A 6,082-nucleotide genomic window follows, 5' to 3' on the forward strand; every position below is an offset into this window, starting at 1 on the left:
GAGCTAAATGGTAGCTGAGGAACAATCCCCCAAACCAGCTCTCATTCCCAATTATACCATGCTTTAGTGAAATGAAGGTAGCAGAAGTATTTCTTGTAACACCAATATTTATGCACTATGGTGTAAACTGTCTTCTTTTGAAAATGCAGTAAGCAGTAAGCACCCTAGGCCCGTGATTTAAAACTTACAGCTTCTTACACCCATGCAGAAATACTGTAATTTATCACCCTCCATGACTCACTGTCTGTTGGGAATCAAAGCGCACCCAGGAAACACGCACAGGTTGTGTCACCCACCTTTCCATTTCCAAACCCTTTGCAGAGCTACCTGGGGCAAAGTTCAGCAACGCCTGTCACTATTTAACCAACAGCAGTCAAGTCATGGAGCGCTGTACTCATCAGAAGCCTTCAAAATGTTCAAACAATGCTTCAGCTGATTGCGTAGTTGCTCATGGGACTGTTCTCCACTCTGTTCTCCGCACTGTTCTTCCCTTCTGCTTGCAAACTTAACCATGTTGTCCACAGCCCCTGCTGGTGCTCCTGTGCTTTTTTATCCTCTGCTGTGCCACATTTACTTCCCTAGTTTCAAACTCTTGATAAGACTGCATTGAGCTGCACCAGGCCTACCACTGAAGTGTTCTTGCTAGTCAGCAATGCTGGTTAAATGCTTCATTGTCTCTTTCTTTATCTCACCATACAGTGGTGGGCACCCAGCCAGGTCCTTAGGACATCCGCTGGCTGTGCCATTGAGAAAGACTATTCTCTGATTTACAGCGAATTATTTCAGGGTGCAGGCTGGTGTGGTACCATTGGCAACAGCTGAACCAACACACAATAGCACAGCATCTACTCAGGTCTGTTAAAAATAGTGAGCAGCGCAGAGACAAATTCCACTATTTCAAGAGCTGCATAAGGGAGGATACCACTCACATACCAGGGAATGCCAGGCCGTGTTTCAGTTGCATAATCTCAATGGGCTGTGCTTCCATGCAAATGCTTTATCTGTATTTGGATGTTTTTTCACTATCTAATGGGCACTCCTGGTGTTGCCACATGCCAGAGGCATGAGACTGTATGTGTAAACCCACTCATGATACTTTTACAGCGAACAATCTGTAGATCTTACTATCTTTTTGACAATTCTGCTGCAAAGAAAACACGTAATCCCCATGAGAGAACTGAGTGTTCACTTTGCCTATTGGATAGCAGTTACACTGATTTTCATGGAGCTGTTCCTAAGCAGGTTTCCCCTAAAAAATTGGGATCCAAGTGTTTCAACAAGACAGAGAAGCAGAGCAAAGGCTAGAATTAAAGTGTCACAAGCATTGTGTCTTACTCAGCACCTGATGAAATTCTCTAATTACCATTTACACTTTTGGGGTGTATCAATATTTTTACATGGCTCAACATCTAAGGACACATTACCACAGCATAAACAGTCAGGGTAATTACAGGAGCAGATATTTTGCAACCAACATCACAGATGGTAGACTGGGGTTTTTTACACAATGCAAAATGCATAAATTACAGGACATGCAAACAATTTATGGACCAAATGTTGCCCTTGGTGAGGCAATATGTGGCCAGAATTGACATTAGGAAAATTGGTGCACGTGTGAGCTGACTAATGCAATGGCCTCAGGCACGGAGTCTCAAATGGTTGCCAGCTGAAGGCTGGCTCTGCTGTTGCTGCGTAGTACAAACATATGGTATTGACTCTTCCTTCTTGTTTCCAGCTGCTATATTACTTGAAAATATATTCCTAAAAATACCTATCAGTGCAATTTCTCTGTCTTCCTCAAAGATTGTACTGGAACAGTCTGAAATACTCCCCAGTAGAGTGGGAAGCATATGGCTGCTCCTACCCACTAGGTGCAGAGCATCCTTTGGCCTGTGCTTGAGAACAGGTGTAACATAAGGAGCATTTCTGAAGAGATTGGCAGCACAATGGCTCAAATTGTGGGCTTTTATGCTGGAAGTGGAAAGAAACTGAGTCAGAGTATGTCCTGGGGAAATCTGCTCAGCCTGGTTGCTCCCTTTGGCCAGGCTGGGAATGTCCTCACTGCCCTCAGAGCTGGCACTTCTGTATGGAAAGAGGAAAGAAGAAAGGAGAAGGAAAAATCCCAAGCAACTTATTGTGTCTCAGGTGGTACAGTCCTTTGTACCTGTGACAGCCCTTCTTCCCTCCCCTTAAACATACCAATGCTGCTGAAACAGCTGAACACCCCAGCTGAGGTTCACCCCACTTGGGAAAAGTAAGGACAGGGAATGACATTTTATTTTGTCCCCTTCCTCCCTCACATGGCAAGCCTGGGATGCTGGGGCTTGAGGAATCATAGGCAGAGCAGGAATGGGGCTGGAAGAACAGAGATCCAAAACAGGCCAGACCTTCTGGGATTGGGATGAGTTGTAATTGATACTGGAGCTGACTGTCAGGTTGGACCTGATGGTTAAATGACTTCATGCACATCTCAGCAGGCAGAGATCACTTGGTATTCATCATTAGCAATTTCAACACTGCCTTGAATCACAGAGAAAGGAATACCTTTTACTTCCTTTGGAATAAAACAAAATGCCTGGTGAGCCTAGTAAGGCATCCTAAGCCCAGATGCATGGAGCTGGCGGTCCTTCTTTAGGTACCCCATGGTCATGGATGTGATGGAGCACCTCCTGTCCACACTTCTCAGACAGGTAGGAGACCACCACCCAAGCATTCACAATCTCAAAAAAGCCCTCAATAAGATGGGCTCAAAGCATTCACTGAAGTTGCTCAGAGAAAGAAACTCAGTGTTCAGGGCACCCCATCTCAGTGGTTCATCTTGGGGAGGGGTAGAGGACACCTCTCTCCCTCAGCAGGACAGCAGCCAGGCCACCTCTCCTTGGGTATGCACACACACGGAGGGGTGCTGATGCGTTGAGTGCAAGCACTTCATGTGGTACATTTGGGACATTTGTCTGCAGCTGGAAGATTGACCTAAGTGAGAAAGTAGCCATATACCAGTGGCTAAAAAGCTGAAATATTACAGCTAGGAAAACAACACTGTTGAAACTAGTAACTGAAAAATAGTCAGAGAGTTTGTGTGGGTCATTCACGGTCACCACTAACCCCTCCAGAGAATGAGAGGTCTGGTTCTTGGCAAATTTGGAGATTCTGATTGTTAAGTGGTCTTCCACTGTTGCAATGAGCTGTGCTGTGATGGATATGGATATCTCCTGACATCACTCAGCTGTAGGATCCACAAGTGCAAGACACAACACCTGGGTGTGTTAGGGCATTTGTAGGGCAGCGAAGACCTGGCAGATGTGGCAGGATGCAACAGCCAGGTATGTTCTCCTGAGGCAGTCCCCATACTTGCCCCATCAGCATGGTGGAGCTGTCAGGTCTCAAAGACACCCTGATTCCTGGGAGCTCAAACATCAGGACTCAGGGCTTTGGGCTGGCTCAGGCACAGGGCAGCATGGAGAGGGAGATCAGCGGAGGTTCCTCCTTCATTTGTTCTGTCATAGATTCAAGCCAAAATGTCAGATAGATCAGTTTTACGACACTCAGTGTTTTCTTATTAAATTTAGCATTTAAAAGGTTTAGCAACCTTTTAAAAATTGACAAGGGAGAGTGGATGGCATAATTCCTACAGCATCCATACATACAGCATCTTCAGTGAAGCAAAATATGGTTAATGGAGAACATCACAGTGCTGAGAACAGATTTTGCACCTGGTCGGTAGAAAGGGCCATTTCAACACCATCTATTGACACGTCCTGGCAATTCTCCTAGATGGAAATCCTAGAGGAATTTAAAATTGCCTCACCTGGGCCAGATGCCTCAGTCACCTCAGGAGTAGGCATCAACACTGGCCTCTGTAGGGCACAATATTCAAAGTGTGCCTATGCCTGAATGTGCACAACATATGATAGGCAGTTCTTAGTCTTAGGTCTGTAAGATAACTGGTGCTGCATAAGATATCAAAGCAGGCAAAATTGTTGTTTATTTTTAAGTAACCATATGTATTTCCACACATGCAAATAAGAAAATGAAGTAGAAATGAAAAATAACTAAATAGCCCTCAAAATATTACTTAATATCTATTGGATTACAAGTGAATACCATTCAAGATGGACTGGAAAACTTCTTTTCTCACTAAAAGCTTCAAGCAGTTTTTCCGCTTAAGAAGGATGAGAAAATTGCCCTAGAGAGAAAAAGTATCTCAAATAGCTGAGTCAGGGCTTCTGGGGCACAGTTGGTGAGGATTAAAAGTAAAATAAAATTATTGAAAACAGCTGAAAAGTGACTGAAATAAAAACCCCTTGCTATGGGCAGTCAGCTTCTGGCTTACTGGTGTGAGTCAGAAACAGCTCTGTATTTCTGAGTCTGAAGGTTAGCTTATGGTAGGCAAGGATGCTCTTGGAGGCACATTGTCTAAGACTGTGGATGTTTAATGTGAGGTAAGTGTTTAACTCTTTTGTAACTTGGTACCTGTTAACGTGCTCTGATCCCATTGTATTGCAGCAGGAAGGAATGAGGTTTCTATTCAGAGTATTTTCTTGAACCAGAGGAGATATGTGAGAAAGGAAGGATTTTTTTTGTTTCTTGGGCATATCAGTGATGTTCTGAAGGATCTTTTTGTTGATTTTTCTTGCTGGAGTGTTATTTTTCTCTTTCCTAGTCATGAGCTAATTTCTGTGGAAGTTTTAAGTACAGTCAAAACTAGCTCTGCTATATGTGTAGTGGACATGATGGGAAAACACCAGTTAAGATTTATTGCGTCTGTAGGAGAGCAAAAAAAGGAGTATGGCAATACATATCTACACATACTTATTGCTTATTGTCACTATAATGCTTTAGGGACATGGATCAGATTTTGGTGCTTTGGGTGCTACTAAATACAGGGTAGAATGCTTGTCTTTCTGAAGAAAGCTTGCACATTGTGTTATGTGGGAAATGGCATAAAATGAGTCTAACAATCACTACAAAATATGGCATACCATGTCATGTTTTTCCTGAAAGATTTTTCACTAAAAACATATCAATATTCTGGATTACAGAAACCAAAAGGAACTGAGAGACACTGCATTATGGTTAACTCGAGTTTGTCAGGCAATACAATGTTTAATACAGAAAAAATCCCGCCTGTTTTTCTTTGCCTTGAGTGGTAGAATTCCTTTCCTGGAAGTAAAGATGAAGCAGCACAGTTTTTTGGATTACACTGCCTAGCTTGAGGATACATCTGTGCAAAGAAAGGAAAGTTAGGCAGCTGAGAGAGGAGCCAGCACACGGCATGAGAAGCCATCCACTGGAGAGGATAACAAGGTGAGGGTTAGTGTGGTGTGATACTTAGATCCTCCAGCCTTGTGACAGACAGCTCTGGTACTACCTACCAGTGGTATAGGCTATAAACTGCATGGCAGTGATGTGTGCATGGACTGCCGCTTCTGTGACAATGTGAGATGGCAACACTGTTTCAGGGACTTGATTTATCTGTGAGCTAACCTCGGTGTCTTCAGCCTAGGGCTGGCTCAAAACTTAAGCAGAAAAGAGCTATGACTCCATGATTGCTGAATTTAGGAAATATTGGCATGTTAGGGAGGTTATAGCTGTGCTTTTTTTCCTGTTAGTCTTCTGGGAAGAGCATTAGGTGCATGTGTCCCAGATCAGATGCCATCAGTAAAGAAAACCCCAAAATCCCCCCCCAAAAGGGACAGATCTTAGCCCTATATTGGTTTCCACAGGACCATGTAGAAACTGAGAAAAACTAATGTATACCAGCAGTACTCAAAATGCTGGCTCTGGGTTAGGATAGCACTAAAGGGTAAAATAACTCCTGATAATGCTTATGGAGTAGATACTCTGAAGCCAAGCTCCCATTCATATCCCTGTGGCACAAACACAGGTGATGTTGACATGACTTTCACATTTCCCTCTGAAATATCAATAATTTGTAGGGGCAGGGCTGTTTTCTGTGGAGCGAGAGATGAAGACATGAACCTCCTTGGACTAAGAGACTCTTGAGTTCTGCTTCATCCTGAGTAGGTTCTCTAGTCACAAAGCTGTTTTAAAAATAAAAAATCTGCCTTTGTATACAAAG

This window comes from Neopelma chrysocephalum, unplaced genomic scaffold (genome assembly GCF_003984885.1).
Source record: "Neopelma chrysocephalum unplaced genomic scaffold, ASM398488v2 Primary Assembly neopelma1_71, whole genome shotgun sequence".
Classification (NCBI taxonomy): Eukaryota; Metazoa; Chordata; class Aves; order Passeriformes; family Pipridae; genus Neopelma; species Neopelma chrysocephalum.